Consider the following 23907-nt stretch of genomic DNA (forward strand, 5'->3'; position numbering starts at 1 on the left):
TCCACGGCCGAAGGTGACCCGTCAGTGGACATGGCTCAAGGTGGCAAGAACTTGGGGCTGCGGACACTTTGCTGAGGGACCCGGGACAAGCCACACTCCCTATCTGGGCCTCACTATCTTTAGGACCTCAGGTAAAGGCATGGGATTTGGGCACTGGAGGGTTCTAAAATCCAGGTCTTTGCCAGCATGGGGCTCGGAAGCTCCCTGTCCAAATGGCGTTTGTTTGTGGATGGCCACATCAGGGTTCTGCCCATCTCCTGGCTCTGTGTACTCTCAAAGCCAGGCATGCTTATAATTCCCTCTAATGATTTCCCAGAGAGCCTGCTGGATCCAGGCTGCTGCTGTTATCACTGCAGTCGGCTGATGGGGCTCCAAGCAGACGGGCAGATGGCACCCATTTAGGGGAGGATGTGGAAACAGGAGCTACTGATTTCCAGAGTTTTCTTTCAGTGATGGCCGAGAAAGGCCTACCTGGGGGCACGGACCACCCTGGGGGCACAAAGCGGAGAGGCAGCTGATAAGCCTTACCTAATAACCTATCCTGTGCTGAAAACTTTACCATCTTCCCAGTTAACTCCCAGTCGGTCTTAGGAGACAGGACCGCTATTGTGCCCATTTTGCAGACAGGAAGCCGAGCTCAGAGAGGGTGGGTAACTTGCCCGAAGGCACAGAGAGAGTCTTAGTCTGTCCGGACGCGTCTGTAGAGTTACAGAAAGAGAAGGGCAGCCCTCCAGAGGGCCGGGAGCGCCCCAGCGCGGGTCCAGGGTCGAGGTTGGTGGTCCCGCCGCCTGGAAGAGGTGGAGCGGCGGGGGAAGGGGGGGAAGGGGGGGGAAGTGGGGAGAGCCGAGAGCGGCAAATCCGGAGGGAGGGTCAGGCTGTCGGGGGCGGGCTGGTGGGGCTGGCACCGAGAGGCAGGGGCAGGATAGGAGAGTGGGGGAGACACCAGGTCCGCGCGAGGCGTCTGGGGGGTAAGCCTGGGGAGCTCTGGGGTGGCGAGCGAGCGGGGTGTGGGGTGGAGCCTGGGGGCGATCGGAGTGAGGCGGGGAACCGGCGGTGGTCTCGCCTGGGGCCCAGGTGCGGGCATCAGGGGCGGGAGAAGCCGGAAGCCCAAGCTGGCCGCGCTCCGCCCCGGCGGGTCCAGCCCCCGCCCCCGTCCCCGCCGCCCGGCCCTTTTCCCGGGGCGCCCGCGCGGCCAGCTCAGACCTCCCGGCTCGACAGGCGGCGCGGGCGGCGGTGAGTGCGGCGCGGGGGGCAGCAGGAGACAGCGAGGGGCCCATGGCGCCAGCACCTGCTGGGGGCCCCGGGCACTGAGCCCTTGGCTGAGGGCTCCTGGGAGGCCGGGGGGCGTCGGGCAGGTCGCGGGCATCGAGGCCCGGCGGAGGGCGTGGGGGCCCGGCCGGGGCGGGGTCCGGCCTCCCAGCGCTGGTCCCGGCCGCGTCTCCGGTTGGAGTCAGTTCCTGCGTCCCGGAGTGGCCCGATCACGCGTGGCGGGGTCGTCCGGCCCCCACCCGAACGAGCGCCCCTCGCGGCCCGCCGCGTCCCCCTCCCCGGAGAGGACGGCCCCTCAGCTTTTTAGAAAAAGGCGCGATTCGCTCTAGTGACTCAGGTTGAGATTTCCAGAAATATCCCCCGGGGGTTCAGAAACAAAACCAAAATAAACAAAAAAATCCCAACGAATTCCCAAATGCTGTTTGCACACATTTGGCTTCTAGGGGCGCGGGTACCCGCGTTTCTCCCCCTGCCCCCGCGAGTTCGCGCAAGATCCGGGACGGACACCCGAGGCCCCTGGGAGACCCTGGGGAGGTGAAAATCCAAGAGCGAAGCGGGCCGTGGCCCCCAGGCCTGATCCCTCCCCGCGGGGTAAGGTGGGCACCCCGCGAGCGCAGGGGTCCTCTCACTGCTGATGGCACCCAGCTGTGGGCCCAGACGCCGCTCACCGTCCACCGCCGGTGCCGGGTAGGTGCTGGTGGCACCAGCTGGTGACTGGTGGCAGAAGTAGACCTCGCCCCTCCCTGCCAAGCTAGGCAAATACCCTCCCCGCTCTGGTTTGCAGGTCACTGTGGATCGAGGTGGTCAGTTGGTGGTGTGCCCGAAGCTATTCGGGGTCAGGGAGAGGAGGTGACAGGGGAAAGGTGTGCGTTCTGGAAGGGCCAGTCATGCTTCAGGGACCAGGCTTGTTGGACCTTCACTGGTTTTCTACTTCCCGACAGTGGAGCTGATGTCACTGACTGTTGGACAGAGCAGTGGTCACTGGGAAATCTACAGTTTGTGGCAGCCACTGGGCCTTCCAAGCTCCCACCAATCCTCCAAAGAGGATGCCTCCCTCCCCTTGGCCTGGTGCACTGGTGCTGGTTCAAAGACTGTCTGGAGCCCAGCTTGGGGTCCTCTTTAGGAAAGCCATGGTTTTCCTTACTGTGTGCTTGGCTGCCTTATCTGCCCTTTCACCCCCTGCCTTCTCAGGGTGACTCTTTTTAGGACTTCCTATTTAGGACTAACCCAGATGCCTGCAGAGAGAAGTGCAAGCTGGTATCTGGAATTCCACCAGTGTTTTGGTTTTATCAGTTGAAACAGGATCTAGATGGCGTGTGACTTGCTTTACCTGGCATAGAGTAACACCCATGTTGCACTTGGCTTTCTTCTCCACCAGCCCTTGCTCTGGGAACTAAATGTGCACCAAACTCTCTAAGAAACATTTAATTGTAATCTACCATGAAGGAGGCCCATCTCCCTCTTTCCTGTTACTTTAAGGCATGAATAATTGATGCATTTATTCACATTTGAGAAAGTATCCTGTAATGTTTTCACAGATTCAGTGACTGGGTGATTGATCTAAGACGTAGGATCAATGTCTTTCTTTTTTTTTTTTTTTTTTGAGACAGAGTCTCACTCTGTCGCCCAGGCTGGAGTGCAGTGGTGCGATCTCGGCTCACTGCAACCTCTAACCCTCCACGCCCCCCCTCAACCCCCTGGCCGAGTTCAGCAGTTCTAGTGTCTCAACCTCCCAAGTAGCTGGGATTACAGTTGGGTGCCATCACGCTTAGGTAATTTTTGCATTTTTAGTAGAGACAGGGTTTTGCCATGTTGGCCAGGCTGTTTTTGAACTTCTGACCTCCAGTGATCCACCTGCCTCGGCCTCCCAAAATGCTGGGATTACAGGTGTGAACTACCTCACCTGGCCCATTTCTTAAGTCTCTAAAATAGTAGATTGAAGTGTAATTCACTGTCTTTGGGGAATACATTTCCCTTTGTTACTTCCGTTCCTTTTATGGACGGGCTGTTGAGAAATAAAGCGCTACCCTTGCCGTGTAGAGGATGCAGAAGAATGGCTCCCGGTCCTGAGGGGTTTACGTAATGGGTAGAAAGTAGAAATACACACTGGCGAAAAAGCTGGTGCTTGCTAATGCCCTTGTAACTCAAGAAAGGGCTTGAGAACAGTGGAAAGGAGGCAGCTAAGTTAGAGGAAGTTTCATGGAAAAACTGAGGCCTGAGCACATGTGGCAGAAGGAACATGAGGACATAGTTCAAACAAACAGGAGGGTCTCAGCAGAGCTGTGGAGGAGGTACAGACAAGCCCGGGTGGTTGAAGACAGTAAATGGAAAATCTACTGAGAGGAAGGAGCTGGAAGGCGTTTCCAGCCTAAGTTAATTTTCAAGAAAATAAGCAGTGCATATTTTGCTGGCATTACCCATCCTCACTGCTCAGAGGTGTATGATAGCACTTTGAGAATGGGCTGGTGCCATTGTGTGACTTAAACTTCTCCCACTGAAGAGGAGTTTCCCCAGAGCTACAGTGAGGGTGGAAGACAGAGGAACTGCAAGAGGAAGTCCTGTGTTCTTGGCACTGTGACCTGTCCTCTATTTGTTTTCGCTTTTACAGCAGTGAAAATAGCCCCGTGGGTGAGGCGGTCTATCAGGTAAATAGACTTCCTTAGTTCTGTGTTTCTTTATCACACACATTTTTGACGTCTCCTGGGTCTGTTTGGCCACTCATGGTCTGTTCTGAATTTGATTGATGTTTACTTGCCTAAGAATTGTTATTTGAAGGTCAAGTGGCATTTTCCAGGGTCCTCATAATTTCCTCTTGTTGTTTGAGCCTGTGTTGATTGACACTCTGGACACAGGTGACAACAGCTTTGTAGCTAATGAAGTTGTCCCTTGGCTGCAGGTTATTTCAGTAGAAGAATTGTGTAATTTCATAGAGCTTAAGGCATGGACACAAGAAAGGAACCATTCTGGAGGGTGTCTATGTGGTGGTAATTCTCTGCTCACCTTGTAGCAGGTAGGAGTTTATATATCAGGATCCAAAGCTGGAGGCTTCAGAGAAAATAATGTTGGAGAATTTAAGCTATTTAGCTCATGGAGCCTTAGAATTAATTGACAGTGGCCTCAGGTAAGTTTCAGAGCTTAATGATGACTTGCCTTAAACTTGAATCCGTGAGGTTATTCCTAGATGATGCACCGATAGTTCAAAATTTTTTATTAAAAAATATTAAAGTGTGGAAGATAAAGAAGAAAGGTATGATCTCATAGTGAGAATGAAACAACTACCACTGGCTGTCCTTATCGGGCGGCTTCTGTCTTTTGTCTTTGTGCCTGTTTTCTATGAAATTGTCATCAGGGTTCATACAATTTTGTATCCTAATGCAGTCTCAGTCTTATTAATGATCTCCTTGCACTGTTTGATGAAAAACTGTCATTCATGTGGAAAGTGGGGATGTGGTTTCACCAGGAGTCCAGAGGAAAATTGCCCACTCTGATTGTGGGGGAGCAGCCCAAATCCCCGATGGAAGCATTTTCCATTCCACAAATCACTGTGATTTGTCATTACGCCATGCTTGAACCTGGCTGTAAGATCGTGGTAACTTTATCTTTGACTTGTGGGACATACCGCCCTGCAGAAACAACCTGAACTCAGAAGATGGAATTGGCACGCATTTCTCTGAAATATTTCACTCTGAGTTTCTGTACTTTTACCGAGGTCTACTGAAACTGGAATTTGTTTGGGCTCAAATAACCGAAGGCCAATTTCTGGCTTCCTTTCCCAAAGAGCTGGAGGTGCGGGTTTCCCCTTTTGTCTAAATCCTTCCTGCTTAACCATTTCTGGCTTAAGACGCACCATTCACCTGGAACATTTTCAGGAATGACAGACAGGTTGAATTGCATGACAACAAAAACCATATTGCAGAATCGTTGTAGCTTAAAATCTGCCAGGTGACAGTCCTTAGTTTAAGAATTTTAAGCAATATTCAATTTAATAAGTGTACAATTTGGATAGTTCCTGAAAGTGGATTATAGTCAGGATCCACTGTGCTCACATTATTGGAAATAACGTTTTTCTCCAGAGACCCTAAAAGACCAGACCTTTTTGACCCTCGCAGCTGGTTCTCTTTCTTGTTTACAAACTAGGCTATTTTCTTAGGAGACCTGACAATTTGCATGTGAGTGCCCTTCTTTTGCCTAAGGAATCCCTTTTTTATTCTGGGGTCATTTCTGCGATATACATATTCATGGACCTAGCTTAGTGTTTCTTTTCTACGGGCTGGGAGATGGAGACCAGAGTAGAATTGAATATTTCTCCTTTTTCTTCCTGGAAGAATCGATCTCCGAGGATTAAGTTGGTAGTTAAAAAGCTGCTTTATCTTTCTGAAGGCCTTGCCCTTTTATGTGTTGATCTGATACCCAAATGTAGAAAACAGTTCTATACACAGCTTGAGGATATATTTTTAGAAGAGTTTACCACCCACGTGTGGCTAAAACTTGGTGGGGAGTTTTTTTTTTTTTTTTTTCCGTTGTGAGTGAAACAGATATTTCACTATATCTTGCTCTTGTTTTCAAACCCTTTAAAAAGCCATTGACCATTTTCTCTTTTATTTTTAGTTGACACATAATAATCATACACATTTATGGGATAAAGAGTGATATTTTCATACATGTCTCCAGTGTGTAATTGATCCAAGGGTAACAGGCACGTTCATCACCTCAAACACTTACCGTTTCTTTGTGTTGTAAGCATTCAGAATTCCCTCTTCTAGCTATTTGAAAATATACACTGAATAATTGTTAACCATATTCACCCTACTGTTCTACAGAACAGTAGAACTTATTCCTCCCATTGAACTGTAACTTTGTACCTATTAACCAACCTCTCTCTAGCCTCTCTTCCCCTCCCCTTTGTAACCTCCAGTAACCACAGTTCTTTTCTCTACTTCTGTGAGCTCAATTTTGTTGTCCTTCCTTTGTGGAAGTTGTGAAATACCTTTTGAGGGGAGTGCAGACTTGTGGTCAGGCGTAAATATGCATTCAGCTGGGCAGAGTTTGGGATATTCCTTTAAAACCTGTTCTTTTGCTGAAATTCTAGGTATCTTTTTATTTTATTTTTTAATTTTCACCTCATCAGTTAGAAGTATCAGAAACTCTCCTTTTCCCTCCACTTAATCTTTGGCATGTATCCAAAATATACTTTATTTATTTATATATTTTTTGAGATAGGGCCTTGCTCTGTTGGCCAGGCTGGAGTACAGTGACGTGATCGCAGCTCCATGCAGCCTCAACCTCCCTCTCGGGCTCAAGCCATCCTTCCACCTCAGCCACCACACTAATTTTAGTGGTTTTTTTTGTGGAGACAGGGTTTCGCCATGTTGCCCAGGCTGGTCTCAAACTCTTGGAGTCAAGTGATCCATCCATCTTGGCCTCTTAAAGTATTGCCATTACAGGCATGAGCCTTACCCCAAAGCACTCAAATTTTGTTTTTTTTTTAAATTGAACTTGAGTGCTTTGGGATAAGACCTGCCTGTTCCATTTCACCTTATAGTTTTCCTTACTCTTGGCCTATGTAGGGGAGAGAGAAGACTTTCTTTCTGCCTTCTGAAGTTACCATAATTGAGTCTACGAAATAAACCGATGATAGATTAACAGACAAAAATACAAACAAATGTATTCCATGCATAAATGTGGGAGTCCCACAGAAAGTGAAACTCAAAGTAAGGTCAAATAATTGAAGTTTATATAGTGTGCCTGAGCTACAAAAAAGGAATAAGGGGCTGGGCGTGGTGGCTCATGCCTGTAATCCCAGCACTCTGGGAGGACAAGGCAGGCAGATCGCTTGAGCCCAGGAGATCAAGACCAGCCTGGGCAACATGGCAAAGCCCTGTCTCTACAGAAAATACAAAAATTAGCCTGGCATGGTGGCTCATGCCTGTGGTCCCAGCCACTCTGGAGGCTGAGGCAAGAGGATCGCTTGAGCCTGGGAGGTTGAGGCTGCAGTGAGCCGAGATTGTGCCACTGCACTCCAGCCTGGGTGACAGACCAAGACCCTGTCTCAAAATAAAAAAGAAAAAGGAATAGGGGCTTGGGGCTCCTGGAAGGAGGTAGTGATAGGTTATGGAAGGGTAAGGGGAGGAAACGTATGGTGAAGAAAGGTTGCCTTGTTATGCAGATAAAAAGTCTCTTGAACGATGAAAGTTGTCTCAGAGAAGCCTCAGAAGAACAGGCGATGGCTTGTGACCAGGTGTCGGCCTTTAATCTCCTCTCCTAAGTTAAGATCTTCCAGCTGGGCACGGTGGCTCACGCCTGTAATCCCAGCACTTTGGGAGGCCAAGGTGGGTGGATCATGAGGTCAGGAGTTCAAGAGCAGCCTAGCCAACATGGTGAAACTCCGTCTCTACTAAAAATACAAAAATTAGCCGGGTGTGGTGGTGGGCATCTGTAATCCCAGCTACTCAGGAGGCTGAGGCAAGAGAATCACTGGAACTCGGGAGGCGGAGGTTGCAGTGAGCTGAGATCACACCACTGTACTCCAGCCTGGGCCACAGAATGAGACTCCATCTCAAAAAAAAAAAAAAAAAAAAAAACTTCCCTGGTTGATGAGGGTCCTATGATAGTCACTTTCCTTTACACAGATCAAGTATCTCTTCTCTGAAATGCTTGGGACCGGAAGTGTTTCAGATTTTGGATTTTTTTTCAGATTTTGAAATATTGCATTCTACTTACTGGTTCAGCATCTCTAATCCAAAAATCCAAAATCCAGAATGCTCCGATGAGCATTTCCTTTGAGCATCATGTCTGTGTTCAAAAAGTTTCAGATTTTGGATTTTCCCATTTGGGATAATCAACCTGTAGATTTCAATTTATTTATTTATTTGTTTATTTATTTATTTATTTTGTGAGACGGAGTCTCGCTCTGTTGCCCAGGCTGGAGTGCAGTGGCGCAATCTCGGCTCACTGCAAGCTCTGCCTCCCGGGTTCACACCATTCTCCTGCCTCAGCCTCTCCGAGAAGCTGGGACTACAGGCGCCTGCCACCACGCCCGGCTAATTTTTTGTATTTTTAGTAGAGACGGGGTTTCATCGTGGTCTCGATCTCCTGACCTCGTGATCCGCCCGCCTCGGCCTCCCAAAGTGCTGGGATTACAAGCGTGAGCCACCACGCCTGGCCAGATTTCAATTTATTGTGTCAAAGGACAGCTTTTCAGAGCTACTCCTGTGTCTGCAGTTTCTCAGAATAATCAGCTCGAAATATGCCAAAGAAATAGATCCTGAGGTGACATATGCTAGTCTCCTACAGTCATATTTTGGGGTGGTGTGTCCTGAGCCCCAACACCTATTTGACTCATTTATAAGTGTGATCCCTGAAGGTATTTAAATAAACTTTTAATTTTGGCATAATTTTTGATTCGCAAGAAAGTTGTGAAGTTAGTACAGGAAGTTCCTCACCCGGTTCCTGGTTCTCTCCATTATTAACATCTTACATCACGCAGTATATTTGTCAAACAAGAAACTGATGAGGGTATGTTACTGTTCACCAAACTCCAGACTTTATTTGGAGTTCCCAGTTCTACCACTGATGTCCTTTTTTCTGGGCCGGGGTCCTAACCCAGGGTACCACATTGCATTGATATATTTTATTTATTTATTTATTTTTTGAGACAGAGTTTCGCTCTTGTTGCCCAGGCTGCAGTGCAATGGCACAATCTTAGCCAGCTACAACCTTGGCCTCCCGGGTTCAAGCAACTCTCCTGCCTCAGCCTCCCGAGTAGCTGGGATTACAGGCACGCACCACCACACCCAGCTAATTTTTGTATTTTTAGTAGAGATGGGGTTTCCCCATGTTGGCCAGGCTGGTCTCGAACTCCCGACCTCAGGCGATCCACCCGCCTTGGCTTCCCAAAGTGGTGGGATTACAGGCATGAGCCACTGTGTCCGGCCCCACACTGCATTTAGTCATCCTGTCTCCTCAGCCACCCTGGCTATGTTAGTTTCTCAGTCTTGCTTTGTTTTTCATAACCTTGACACTTTTTGAAGATCAGGGATTCTGTAGAATTTCCCTCAAATCAGGGTTGTCTGATATTTCTCTCATGATTACACTGGGGTTGTGGGTTCTGGGAGGAGAAGACCACAGAGGTGAAGTGTCCTCATCCTGTCACATCAGAGGGCACATGATATGCACATGACATTCCAGATGTTAATATCAAGGGAGAGAGTAAAGTATTCCTGATGTTAATTAATATCACGAGAGAGAGTGAAAAGGAGGTATTTGCCAGATTTTCTCGCTTGTAGTTGACTCTCTTTCCCTTTTCACAGACGGAGTTTTGCTCTTGTTGCCCAGGCTAGAGTGCAATGGTGCGATCTTGGCTCGTTGCAACCTCTGCCTCCTGGGTTCAAGTGATTCTCCTGCCTCAGCCTCCTGAGTAGCTGGGATTACAGGCATGTGCCTGTATATAGACATGTTTCCCCATGTTGGCCAGGCTGGTCTCAAACTGCCGACCTCAGGTAATCCACCTGCCTTGGCCTCCCAAAATGCCAGGATTACAGGCATGAGCCACCATGCCTGGCGACTCTGTTCTTTGAAAGAGAGTCGTGGAGTCCAGCCCACACACAGGAGAGGAAAGGGAGAGATTAAGTTCCACCTCCTGCCGTGTGCCATGGCTCATGCCTGTAATCCCAGCACTTTTGGAGGCTGAGGCCGGTGGATTACTTGAAGCCGCGAGTTGAAGACCAGCCTGAGCAACATATTGAGACCCCCATCTCTATGGAAAGTTAAAAAAAAAAAATCGCTGGGTGTGGTGGTGCACACCTGTAGCCCCAGCTACTTGGGAGGCTGAGGTGGGAGGATCACTTGAGCCCAGAAGTTGAAGGCTTCAGTGAGTTACGATCAAGCCACTGCATTCCAGCCTGGAAATAGTGGAATGAGCAAGACCCCATCTCTACGAAAAATTGAAGATTAGCTGGGCTTGTTGATGCACACCTGCAGTCACAACTACTCGAGAGGCTGAGGGAGGAGGATGGGTTGAGCCCAGGAGGCTGAGGCCATAGTAAGCTATGATGGTGCCACTGCACTCCAGCCTGGGTGACAGAGTGAGACCCTGTCTCAAAAAAAGAACATAAAATAAGAGTGCATCCCCTGGAGGGGGGGTATCTACAAATACTATTTGGAATTTGTCAGTGAGGAAGATTTGTCTTGTCTTATTTTAGACACTTCTGGCCGGGCGCCGTGGCTTACACCTGTAATCCCAGCACTTCGGGAGGCTGAGGTGGGTGGATCACTTGAGGTCAGGAGTTCAAGACCAACCTGGCCAGCATGGTGAAACCTCATCTCTACTAAAAGTACAAAAACTAGCCAGGCATGGTGGTGGGTGCCTGTAATCTTGGCTACTCGGGAGGCTGAGGCAGGAGAATTGCTTGAACCTGAGAGGGGGAGGTTGCAGTGAGCCGAGATCGTGCCATTGCACTCCAGCCTGGGCAACAGAGGGAGACTCCGTCTCAAAAAAAAAAAAAAAATAGACACTTCTAATGAGCTGATGCCATAGATACCCTGTCATAGATGGGATAGATGTGCCATATGGGCACAGGAGACCTCAGCTGTGCAAGGATGTCAGATGCACGTGGCTTTCTCAAGGCCTGGTGGGGAAATATCCCTTCCTCTGGGGTGGGCGGAGGGTAACGTAATGGTCCAGTTAGGGAAATATTAATAGAACCTAACTTGCAGACAGGAAGCAATTAGGATGCAGGAGGAAGGCATATGTCATCAAGGGCTAGATCATGTGGTGTCAGCCAGGGGATGTGAAACAGGCATGAAAAGCACGTGACAGGCAATGTCCGCCACCACCCTGTTCCCACGTTATCCGTAAGTCTTGCTAAAGGCAAGATTGCTGTTTTCTATCATTTCAAAGACAGACAGTTAGACTACCTGCAGTCATCTGGAATTTGGCCAGAACAAAGGAAGTAAGCAAATAGAAGACTCCCAAATAAGGTATATATTTATCATAAAAGCAGATGCCCAAGCCTGTTTACCTCACTCAGATGAAGCGCCCAAGGCAACTATGAACTCTTACTTTACACAGAGTCGTTGCACGCTCAGCTCTGTTGGTGTCCAAGTCCTCAGAGGCTTTGAAGCAGCAAATTGTGTTGGTGGGATGGAGCTGCCATCAGCCCCATGTTGGACTGTTGGCAGCCTGGGACAGTGTGGAACCACAGATGTAGACACAAGCATTTTTCCTTTCCTTTCTCTTTTTCTCTTTCTCTCTCTCTGTCTCTCTCTTTTTTTTTTTTTTTTTTTTTTTTTGCAGATTGTAAGAAAGCATAGAGGAATATGGGAATTTATTTACTTATTTACTTGTTTGTTTATTTTGAGGCGGTGTCTTGCTCTGTTGCCTAGGCTGGAGTGCAGTGATGTGATCTCAGCTCACTGCAACCTCCACCTCCCAGGTTCAAGCAATTATCATGCCTTAGCCTCTCGAGTAACTGGGACTACAGGCATGCACCACCTTGCCCAGCTAATTTTTGGATTTTTAGTAGAGATGGGGTTTCACCACGTTGGCCAGGCTGGTCTCGAACTCCTGACCTCAAGTGATTCACCCACCTCGGCCTCCCAAAGCACTGGGATTGCAGGCATGAGCCACTGTGCCCAGCTGGGATTGATTTTAGAAAAAGATTAAGGCTGGGTACAGTGGCTCATGCCTGTAATCCCAACGCTTTGAGAGGATCACTCGAGGCCAGCCTGGGCAACATAGTGAGACCCCGTCTCTACAAAAAATTAAAAATGAAAAAAACTAGCTAATCATGGTGGCATGTGCCTGGAGTCCCAGCTGCTCGAGAGGCTGAAGTGGGAGGATCACTTGAACCCAGGAGTTCGAGGCTGTAGTAAGCTATGATTGCACACTGCGCTGCAGCCTTGGCAACACAGCGAGACCCGGATTGTAAAACAAAGTTCAGTTTAAGAAAGAAAAAAGAAAAGAAAAAGGTTAAGAAACTTTTTTCAGGGGAATGTTTACAGAGGCTATGGGTCAGAATGAAGCAACACCAGAAGCTGTGGAGACTGGGGTTTCTGCTGTGTTTCGACGTGGTTTTTTGTGTTCTCGGGAGAAGACACCCTTGGCCGTGGGCCGTGAGACCTTTGATGTGTGTTTACGCTGACGGCGAGTTGTTGGGATGGCTTCTGCGGTGGGTGATTCTCTTGGTATTCTCGGTTTTGAAGCTTATTTTTAGACTCTGAACTCTCCTTCTTGGCGGGGGTTGAATCCCTCTGGGGGTTTTCAAGTTGTTCTTGGACTGCTGGGTTTTGAAATAGAAGCCCCTTTGGTGGGGTCCCCCATAAACCCAGGCGCTGGGGCCCACCTTGTGGTGTGAAGGCTCCTGTAACACGACCTCACTCTCCTGGCCCCGCACTGCTCACCTGCCCCACGGGACACAGGTTCATGGCTTCTGGGTGTCTGTCCCCACTGAACCCAGATCTGCCCCCTTCCCCTTGTCCCCAGATCCTCCACTCGCTCCTAGGAACTGTACCCCTCCCAAAAAAAAAAAAAGAAACTATACCCAGTCTCCCCTTCATATCTCTCACACATCTGCCCCTGTTGATTGACTTTGCCTCCCTATATAGGTCCCATAAGGCCGGCAAGGGAGGGTCCACATCTCCCAATCCCTTGTCCACCATTGGTCTTTAGAACCCCCTGGAGGAAAACTGGATCATAGTGCAACATGAAAAAAAAGAACTTTAGTTCAGGTGCAGTGGCTCACGCCTGTAATCCCAGCACTTTGGGAGGCCGAGGTGGGCAGATCACTTGATGTCAGGAGTTCGAGACCAGCCTGGCCAACACGGTGAAACCCTGTCTCTACTAAAAATAAAAAAATTAGCTGAGCGGGGTGGCGTGAACCTGTAATCCCAGCTATTTGGGAGGCTGAGGCGAGGGAATCGCTTGAACCCAGGAGGCAGAGGTTGCAGTGAGCCAAGGTCGTGCCACTGCATTCCAGCCTGGGCCACAGAGTGAGACTCTGTCTCAAAAAAGAGAAAAAAGAACTTTATATTGACAAATAGGATGTTGTTAGTGCAAATTTTGCGGTTGATACAGCGGGAGTGGTTAAGGGAACATCTTACAAAATAGAAATAATTAGAAGCTTTAATCACTCTGGAAACAGGGAAGGTCCCAGGGCCAGGTGCTGGGCAGGAACACAAAGGGCTGTGGTGACGTCGTCTTTACCCAGAGGCGGGAAGGACCCGGGAAGGAGGCCTGGGGAGAACAGAGACAGGTTTGCAGAGGAGACTTTCTTTTTTAATTAAAAAAGTATGTATCTTGTAAATATGTAATATTACTATGGCTCAACATACAAAAGACCAGCAAGGGTGTAAAAGCGACCAGTGTTTGTCACACCCCATCCCCTAGTCCACCTGGTTCCCCTCCCTACAAACACCGACCGTTAAGTTTCTTATGTATGCCTTTGGAGACATTTTATGCATATTATATACAGAAATACTAGGCCAGGCATATCCCAGCGCTTTGAGAGGCCAAGGTGGGAGGATTGCTTGAGCCCAGGAGTTTGAGACAAGCTTGGTCAACATAGTGAGACCCCGTCTCTACAAAAAATAAAAAAATTAGCTGGGTGTGGTGGTGCACACCTGTAGTCCTAGCTGCTCTGGAAGCTGAGGCAGGAGGATCGCTTGAGCTTGGGAGCTCCAGGCTGCAATGAGCTGTGATCATGCCACTGCACTCCAGCCTGGCCAACCCAGTGAGAACCTGTCTTTAAAAAAATAAAAAAACAAAAAAACAAAAAAACGCCGGGCACCTTGGCTCATGCCTGTAATCCCAGCACTTTGGGAGGCCGAGGTGGGAGGATCACTTGAGGTCAGGAGTTTGAGACCAGCCTGGCCAACATGGTGAAACCCCGTCTCTACTAAAAAGACAAAAATTAGCTGGGCGTGGTGGTGGGCGCCTGTAATCCCAGCAATTTGGGAGGCTGAGGCAGGAGAGGTGCTTGAACCTGAGAAGCGGAGGTTGCAGTGAGCCGAGATCGCACCACTGCACTCCAGCCTGGGCAACAGAGCGAGACTCCTCAAAAAAAAAAAAAAAAAAGTACATCTTCTCTCACCATACACAAATGGTGGCACACTACAAACACTCTCCTGCCTCATTAAACATGATGGTGTATCTTGGTGATGATTGCATTTCCCCAAATATAACCCTTCCTCATTTCAGTACCTTGCGGGGAGGGACCATCTCTGATTGGTACCCTTGCCTTGCTGGCAGAGTAGGCTTCTGCTGTTACCAGCAACGCTGTAGTGAATACCCCATGTGCTTGTCATTTTGTCATTTCACCCACATGTGAGGGTTATTGCCAGCACACATCTCTAGAGGAAGAGTTGCTGGACTTGTGCATGTTAAATTTGGTTGGCCATTTCTGTTGCAGGAGCCTCAGTTTACCCGTACCCAGGCTAACTCTGTGTGTGTGTTACTAACATTTTGCTCTTTGCCCGGTGGATGGGTGAAAAATGGTATCATGATATCATGGCATCGGTTATGGGGTTTGAAAAAAATCTTTTATGGCCAGGTGCAGTGGCTCACTCCTGTAACCCCTGGCCTTTGGGAGGCCGAGGCAGGCGGATCGCTTGGGGTCAGGAGTTTGGGACCAGCCTGGGCAACATAGCGAGACCCCATCTCTACCAAAAATACAAAAAGATAGCCAGGCATAGTGGTGCATGCCTGTAGTCCCAGCTACTCAGGGGGCTGAGGCATGAGAATTGCTTGAACCTGGGAGGCAGAGGTTGCAGTGAGCTGAGATTGCGCCACTGCATGCCAGCTTGGGTGACAGAGTGAGACCCTGTCTCAAAAAAAAAAAAAAAAGAGCTTGAGATGTGCAGAAAATTGGTACAATTAATACAGAGAGCTCCCATTTACTGTCACCCAGCATCTACTTCCCTATGGGACACTGGCCGCAACTGCTTCTCTGACACCGCTGCGTTACTGTTTACCAAACTCCAGGCTTTATTTGGACATCACGTTTTTCCAGCTAAGGCTTTTCTGTGCCGGGGTTCTATGTCGTATTCAGTTGTCACCTCTCTATTCATTGTCCTCTAGTCTCTGACAGTTTCTTGGACTTTCCTGTTTTCCGTGACTTTGACAGTTTTGAGGAGTGCTGGCCTCGTGCCCCGTGGCCAGTTTTCTCATGACTACGTGGGGCTGCGGGTTTAGGGGAGGAAGGCCACAGAGGCCCTTCTCACCTCGTCCTGTCAGTCAGCAGGTGTGTGATGTCCCGTCAGCAAGTGTGTGATGTCATGTGACTTCTCACTGACGATATTCAGCCTGATCGTCTGTCTCTGTATGGTTTTAGCTGCATCTCCCTGCTTTTGAGGAGGACTGGAGCATTATCTCATGCATGAGGACTCGGGGTGTTGTCTAGGGGAGGGCTGTGGTCAGCTTGATGCGTTTGAGGTTGAGGTGTGGGGGGTACCACAAGGGCTTCGTGCAGACCCTGCATCCCTGGGGAGCAGGAAGGGAACAGGAAGCGTGTTGACGTGGAAGGTGGATTTGGAGGAGAGGCAGGTCACTGGAGGGGCTGAGGACCCAGGCCAAGGCAGGAGGGGGATTTTGTTTTGATCTATTTATTTGTTTGTTTATTTATTTTGAGATAGGGTCTTGCTCTTTCACCCAGGCAGGAGTGCAGTGGCGTGATCACAGCTCACTGCAGCCTCAAACTCCTGGGCTCAAGTGATTCTCACACCTCAGCCCGGTGAATAGCTGGGACTACAGGTGCGCACCACGATGGCCAGCTAATTAAAAAAAGAGACAGAGTTTTGCCATTTTACTCAGCTGGTGTTGAGCTCCTGGATTCAAGTGATCTCCCCACCTCACTTCCCAAAGTGGTGGGACTACCGGCATGAGCCACCGCGCTTGGAAAGATTAAACAATTTAGGAGACCTCAGGAAAAGAGCCAGCCGAGAGGGCATGATTGGCAAGAGGGGACGTTGTCTGAGCACAGTCCCTTCCAGAGACCACAGGGCCCGCTCCCACGTAGAGATGGCCACATCCACCAGATTGAAGTTTGAGCCAGAGGAGGAGGGCTGCTTCTGATCCCAGGGCGGGTGGACAGGTGCCTGGGGGTTAAGGTGGGAGGTTTCGGGGGTCTGATCTCTGCCTGGTGCCTCCTGCTGTGGAAGCGGGAAGAGTGCCCATTGAGAATCTGCAGGGCCAGTGGGGAATCTGGGCAACCCAGCTATGAGGGTGGATGGATGAGTTTTCTAACACATTACGCCGAATTCAGTGGCTCAGGTAACATGAATGTAGTATCTTCCAGCTGTGGAGCCTGAAGTCTGCAGTGGGCTTCACCAGATGAAATTCAATGTGTCGACTGGGCGCGGTGGCTCACGCCTGTAATCCCACCACTTTGGGAGGCCGAGGCAGGCGAATCACCTGAGGTCAAGAGTTTGAGATTTGCCTGGCCAACATAGTGAAACTCCATCTCTACTAAAATACAAAAATTAGCCGGGCATGGTGTTGGGTGCCTGTAATCCCAGATACTCAGAAGGCTGGGACAGGAGAATCGCTTGAACCCGGGAGGCGGAGGTTGCAGTGAGTTGAGATCGCGCTACTACACTCCAGCCTGGGCGACAGAGTGAGACTTGGACTCAACAACACAAAAAAAATAGCAGTGTCAGCTGGACTGTGCTCCTGGAGGCTCCCGGGGAAAATCCACAGTCTTGCCTTACCCAGCTTCCAGAGGCCGCCTGCATTTCCTAACTTACGGCTCCTTCCTCCGCCTTCAAAGCCAACAGCTTCCTTTTTCTACACTTAAACCCAACAGAGGTCTTGGTCTGTGGCCCAGGCTGGAGTGTAGTGATGCAGCCACGGCTCACTGCAGCCTCAACCCCCCAGACCCCACCCCCACCCCCAGCCTCCTTCCACCTCAGCCTCCCAAGTAGCTGGGACGATACATGTGCGCTATCACACCCTGATAATTTTTGTAATTTTTGTAGTGATGCGGTCTCTCTATGTGGCCAGGGCTGGTCTCGAACTCCTCTACCTTTCTCTTATAAGGACCTTTGTGATTACACTGGGTCTACTTGGTTAATCCAGAATAACCCCCTCATCTCAAGATTCTTAATCACATACACAAAGTCTCTCTTTACTACTTAAGGTCACATATTCAGAGCTTCCAGGGATTAGGCTGTGAACAATTTTGGGGAGCATTATTCTGTCAACCACACTGCGGGTAGGGGTGGGAAAGTCAGACTGTAGGGGATTTAGCCAAACAAGTGAATGTCTACCTGTGAAGCCGTGGAGGTACTGGGTACAGAACAGGCCCCTGTGGCGGGATGAGGTCTGTGCCTGGGTCCTCCTGCCTCTCGCAGTGAAGCCCCCGTGTGATTGTGGGAAAGTCACCCCCTCCCTGGGTTTTACTCTCCTCTGTAATGTAATGACAGCTGTGTGTTTATATAATAGTAACCCGCTTACCCAATGTTCTAGTATATTTTGCTCACTACATTCTCACAGCAGCCCTCTGAAGTGTAAGTGCTATTGTTGGCCCATTTTCCAGATGAGGAAACCTGAGAGAAATTTGGCAACTCACTCCCGTTTGCACACCCTAGAAGTGGCAGAGTTGGGATTTGAACCAAGGAGCCTGGGTCTTAGAGTTTCTGCTCTTAAAGATTTGACTTGCCTTAAAATTCTGCCATTTTAACTGTTTTTTTTTTTTTTTTTTTTTTGAGACAAAGTCTCGCTCTGTTGCCCAGGCTGGAGTGCAGTGGTGCAAACATAGCTCACTGCAACCTCTGCCTCCCAGGCTCAGGTGATCCTCCCCACTGAGCTTCTTAAGTAGCTGGGACTGCAGGTGCATACCACCACTGCTGGCTAATTTTTATCTTTTTTGTAGAGATGGGGGTCTCATTGTGTTGCCCAGGCTGGTCTCGAACTCCTGGGCTCATGCCATCCTCCCGCCTCGGGTTTCCAAAGTGCTGGGATTACAGGTGTGAGCCACTGTGCCCTGCTGGAACTACCCTCTTTATTTTTTGAGACAGAGTCTCGCTCTGTCGCCCAGGCTGGAGCACAGTGGCATGATCTCAGCTCACTGCAACCTCCGCCTCCTGGGTTGAAGCACTTCTCCTGCCTCAGCCACCCACATAGCTGGGATTACAGGGGTGCGTCACCACTCCTGGCTAATTTTTGTGTATTTATTAGAGCCGGGTTTCACCATGTTGGCTAGGCTGGTCTTGAACTCCTGACCTCCAGTGATCCGCCCACCCCGGCCTCCCAAAATGCTGGGATTACAGGCGTGAGCCAGCGTTCCCAGCCTGGAACTACCCTCTTGACATCTTTCCATAGCCGGAACCAGAACTGGAATGGATGCTGGCCCAAACAAGGGGCCTCTTCCGCTGAGTGATGATTCTAGCAGTGCCATAAACTTGCACCAAGGAGAAAAAAATGAACCAATCAGTCTTGAGGTTTGGAGACTGCGGCAGTTTTTCTTTCTGACTTCATCTTGTCCATGGGCACACGCCCCCACACTTCCCTTTCAACCTCTCTCCACCCATGTTTTTGTTGTTGTTGTTGTTGTTTTGTTTCGTTTTGTTTTTCGAGACGGAGTCTTGCTCTGTTGCCCAGGCTGCAGTGCAGTGGCATGATCTCAGCTCACTGCAATCTCCGTCTCCTGGGCTCAAGCAGTTCTCCTGCCTCAGCCTCCCGAGTAGCTAGGGTTATAGGCGTGTGCCACCATGCCCGCCTAATTTTTGTACTTTTAGTAGAGATGGGGTTTTGCATGTTGGCCAGGCTGGTCTTGAACTCCTGAGCTCAGGTGATCCGCCTGCCTCAGCCTCCCAAAGTGCTGGGATTACAGGCGTGAGCCACTGCGCCCAGCCTGTCCACCGAAGTTTTATCCCAACTTGATCTCCTCCTGCCTGGACATCCTAGGGTGCCCTGTTGAGAAACAATACACTGCCCCCAGGAATCCTGGAGGAAATGAAGGACTCCAGGCTCAATTCAGGGATTCCAGTTCTTGAGCATATTTGGTGATGTGCTGGCATCTGCATCGTAAATCCTCATGTTACCTTGAGCTGAACTGTGAGACCATCTATATGGAGGCTTGTCATTACATAAACATCTTCTTTAACAAACGTCGTTTTCTCAGATTCTATGTTAGGGCTATTGGAGTAAGCCCTTCCTGCTTTTTCATGTCTACTCCTAAATCTTTTTTTTTTTATTAACCCAAGGTAGAGTCTTCCTCTGTCCATGCCCTCCCCCTCCCAGGTTGAATTGCAGTGGCACTATTATAGCTTACTGCAGCCTCAACCTCCTGGGCTCAAGTGATCGAGGGACCCTACTATCTCAGCCTCCCAAGTAGCTGGGACTATAGACATGTGCCATCATGCCCAGCTAATTTGTTTGATTGTTAGTAGAGATGGGGTCTCACTATGTTGCCCAGGCCACTCTCTAACTTCTAAGCTCAAGCGATCCTTCTGCCTTGGCCTCCCAAAGTGTTGGGATTTCAGGCATGAGCCACTACATCTGGCCTGCTCCCAAATCTTCATGCCTTTCCAGATGAATCTTGGTGTCCTTTTTTCATACCTAGGTATTACTTTCTACAAACTGTTGAAGTACCAGAGTGACCAACTTGTCCCAGTTTGCCTGAGACTTTCCTAGATTTAGCACCAAAAGTCCTGCATCCAGGGAAAAACCCCTCTGTCCAAGGGAGACTGGGACAGTGGGTCACCCTATGAAGCACCCATAACGTTTTGGCCCTCTTTCTAGGTGCTGGGATGCAGATTTTAGTGTCAGTTCCTGCTCTTATGGGGTCTATGACCAGATAGGAAGACAGACAAGTGAAGAAAACTGCCTTATGACAAATACAGCAAACAAACATGAGTTAATAACAGTTGACGCGTACTGAGTGCTTGTGTGTTCCACGTTGCTCTGGGTCCTTTTTGCAAATGGATTCATTTCATCCTCTCCAGAGCCTTATGACGAAGAAACTATCAGTGTGCCCATTTTACAGATGGGAAACCTGAGGCACTAAAGTCATGCCCTGGGGCATGGGGGTGCCTGGAGGAACCCAAGGGGTTTAGCTCCAGAGTCTGTGCCCTTGACCTCTGCACCATATAGAGAGGCTCCAGGAGGAATGAATTCTCCCGGGGGCAAGCCAGAGAGGGCTTCTTGGAGGAGGTGACACGCAAGCTGGGATATGATAAGCGGAATTTGCCAGACCCATCGGGAAGGAGGCAGGCAGAAGAAAGCATGCCCGTGACATGTTTGGGAACATCCAAGCAAGGCAGGTATGGTGGGAGATGCCACGACAGACTGCGTGGTTGGTAGGGGCACCAGTGCATCCTGGGAATCTTCTCAGTCCCCACAAACCGGGAGCAGGGAGTCACGCTAGTCAAGAGCACGATGAGGGGTGTCAGAAAGACCCACATGGCTTGATTTTAGACAAACAGGGGCCCGGGATGGACTGAACCGAGACCAGCGGCCAACTTAGAGGCTGTTTTAAGGCTTTGACTTGGGATACTGAGATTAGAGATTTCCAGCAATGTCTCCTCCCCGCCCCCGCGCCCCCTGCTTTTTATTGAAGAGAAAGTCACATAAAGATAACCATTTAAAAGTGAGTAATTCAAGGCCAGGCACGGTGGCCCATGCCTGTAATCCCAGCACCCTGGGAGGCCAAGGCAGGCTGATCACCTGAGGTCAGGAGTTTGAGACCAGCCTGGCCAACACGGTGAAACGCATGGTGAAACCAACATGTCTCTACTAAAAAATACAAAAATTAGCCAGGCGTGTTGGCAGGTGCCTGTCATCCCAGCTAGTCGGGAGGCTGAGGCACAAGAATTGCTTGAGCCTGGGAAGCGGAGGTTGCCGTGAGCCGAGATCACGCCACCGCGTTCCAGCCTAGGCGACAGAGTGAGACTCTGACTCAAAAAAAAAAATTATTATTATTATAATTTTTTGTGTAGAGATATGGTCTCACTCTGTCACCCAGGCTGGAGTGCAGTGGTGTGATCACAGCTCACTGTAACCTCAAGCTCCGAGGCTCGAGCAAATCCTCCCACCTCAGCTTCCTGAATAGCTGGGACTACAAGTTTGTACAACCATGTCTGGCTAATATATATTTTTTAATTAAAAAAAAATTTTTAAAGATTATCTTTATATATGATTTTGTGACTCTACCTTTTTTTTTCTTCTTTTTGAGACAAGGTCTTTCTCTGTCACCCAGGCTGGAGAGCAGTGGCATGATCCTAGCTTATTGCAGTCTCAAACTCCTGGGCTCAAGTGATCCTCTGACCTTAGCCTCCAGAGTAGCCAGGACCACAGGCACCTGCCACAACGCCTGGCTAATTTTTGTACCATTTGTAGAGACACGGTCTGAATTTGTTTCCCAGACTGGTCTCAAACTCTTGGGCTCAAGTGATCTGCCCATCTTGGCCTCCCAAAGTGCTGGGATTACAGACATGATTCAACATGCCTGGGCAAGTACACCTTTCATTGAGCAAATTGTTGAGAGTTAGAATGAAGAAAACTTTTGGCTAAAAGGGACCCCAAGATATCCCAAGTGGCATATTTATAGATGTGAAAGTGATTCCACAGCTGGGCATGTCAGATCCAAATTCTCCATGGATCAGGAATGCCTCCTTCTCCTTTTCTGTCACCACCGGTCACATTTGGCTACTTAATTTCTGGGCTCCAGTGCAGCATGGAAACGCGAGGCCCTTTGTTCAAAAAGTGTTCGAATTTCTTTTCTTTCTTTTTTTTTTTGAGATGGAGTCTCGCTCAGTTGCCCAGGCTGGAGCGCAGTGACACGATCTCGGCTCACTGCAGCCTCCATCTCCCAGGTTCACTGTGGAGAGGCTGGGCATGGTGGCTCACGCCTGTAATCCCAGCACTTTGGGAGGCTGAGGCAGGAGGATCGCTTGAGCCCAGGAGTTTGTGACCATCCTGGGCAGCATAGCAAGACCCTGTCTGTAAGAAAAATTAAAAAGTTATAGCCAGGCATGGTGACACACATCTGTAGACCCCACTACTCCAGAGGCTGAGACAGGAGGATTGTTTGAGTCTACAAGTTTCAGGCTGCGGGGAGCTATGATCGTGCCACTGTACTCCAGCCTGGGCGACAGAGCGAGACCCTGTTTCTCTCTTTCTCTCTTCTTTTCTCTCTGTTTCTCTCTTTTTAAATAAAAGACATTGTGGAGAGTGTGTGTGTGAGTTTAGGGTGAGGGGGACTAATTGCTGTTCTAAGAGTTTCATAGTTGGGGGGGTGATGAGGGGATGGGGAGTGATGGGGAGTGATGAGGAGAGGGATGGTTGGTGGGTGGGCCTCTTATTCCAGGAGATAAGCCAAATTGAAATGAAGGCGCAAAACCAGAAAAACAAAATGGGACTAACCATGGTGGCATTTCCTGGTCTTGGGGCCTGAGGGAGGGAAGAGTGTGAAATTTATTTAGAAAACTTCCAGACCAGCGGTTATGAGTCTTTTTTACTATTCTGGCCTGTTGCTCTTGTTCCTTTCAGAATTATAAATGTGTTTGTCTGGCCGTTTGATCTCAAAGCAATGCTCAAAAGAGGCAGTGTCTTGAAATCCCAGAAGATAAGATAGGACCACATGAAAGATGGGCTCAATAAAGGGGGAGAGGCGGTGGCCAAGGCCTTCATTTCCAGAACGAGAAAATGGGGCCCACCCATCCTTTAAAGGTCATCAAAAGAAAGCTCCCGTCCTCCCATCCCCCACACCTGTATGTTGACTCTGTAAAGATGCAGTTTCCTCACTTTGGGAGGAGAGGCCATGGTTTTTGCAGGAATTGCGCTGCTGCTGAATTCAGCCATTGCCTCTTGGGGGTTTCGGATGCCCCAGGCCTTGTTTTCCCTCAAAGCATTCCACTGGCAATCACGACCAACCATGCTCCTTGAGGATTTCTGTACGCACTGGCTTTTTCTGGTCTTGTAAGTTTTTATACGAGTCAGTTTTCATCATAAATCGTGGAGGCGGGTCTGGGGCTGTGATGGCGAGTCCTCGACGTTCAACCCGGATGTAGGTCACTCCAGAGCCCCAGGGTGCCCCATCGTTCCCTTTGCTGGAAGTTTCAACAAGGCCAGAAGCAGATGTCAGGGGTTCCCGGGGTCGTCTGGGAGGGATGTCAGCTGACTTCAGGGGCAAGCTGGGACTTCTGCATTTCTGTTCCTGTATGTCAGAGGAAACTAGCAACACGCCTCAAACCACTTTACACTGTCAGTCTCAGTGTTAAACCCGAGCCTGTTTTCACAAACGCCTCCTGCGATCTCATTACACCCCCACCCTGCCCTCCTGCTTCTGTGGCCTTCTCTACTTTGCTTGCTCCTCTTACACCTTCTGTCTCATCTGTCTTTTCTGGGGTTGGGCCTTTCCTCTTCTCTGTAACCTTCTGTGACTCCCATGGCTCACAGCTTTGCTGTGTATTAGGAGAAGAAAGCAAGCTTCATTACATCATTTAAATTTTTTTAGTAGCTACATTTTTTTTTTTTTTTTTTTTTTTTTTTGAGATGGAGTCTCGCTCTGTGGCCCAGGCTGGAGTGCAGTGGCGTGATCTCGGCTCACTGCAACCTCTGCCTCCCGGGTTAAGCGCTGGGATTTCAGGCGCACACCACCATACCTGGCTGATTTTTGTATTTTTAATAGAGATGGGGTTTCG

The 23907-nt window shown here is 49.3% G+C and overlaps 1 protein-coding gene across 8 annotated transcripts in view; it reads left to right on the forward strand.

Annotated features, from left to right (window-relative positions):
- Positions 1 to 619: 619 nt before the first annotated feature.
- The window catches only part of LITAF (lipopolysaccharide induced TNF factor), a 35724-nt gene continuing 12436 nt past the window's right edge, over positions 620 to 23907 (forward strand). Inside the window, exon 1 of one of the 8 annotated variants that reach the window (XM_063618241.1) lies at positions 620 to 771. The gene's annotated coding sequence lies outside the window, so the exon portion shown is untranslated. Of the gene's footprint in view, positions 798 to 832; positions 969 to 1004; positions 1234 to 1691; positions 1957 to 3319; positions 3915 to 23907 lie in introns of those variants that run through there. The other 7 variants (XM_063618247.1, XM_063618244.1, XM_063618246.1 and 4 more) reach the window with 7 other exon arrangements.

This window comes from Symphalangus syndactylus, chromosome 14 (assembly GCF_028878055.3).
Source record: "Symphalangus syndactylus isolate Jambi chromosome 14, NHGRI_mSymSyn1-v2.1_pri, whole genome shotgun sequence".
Lineage (NCBI taxonomy): Eukaryota > Metazoa > Chordata > Mammalia > Primates > Hylobatidae > Symphalangus > Symphalangus syndactylus.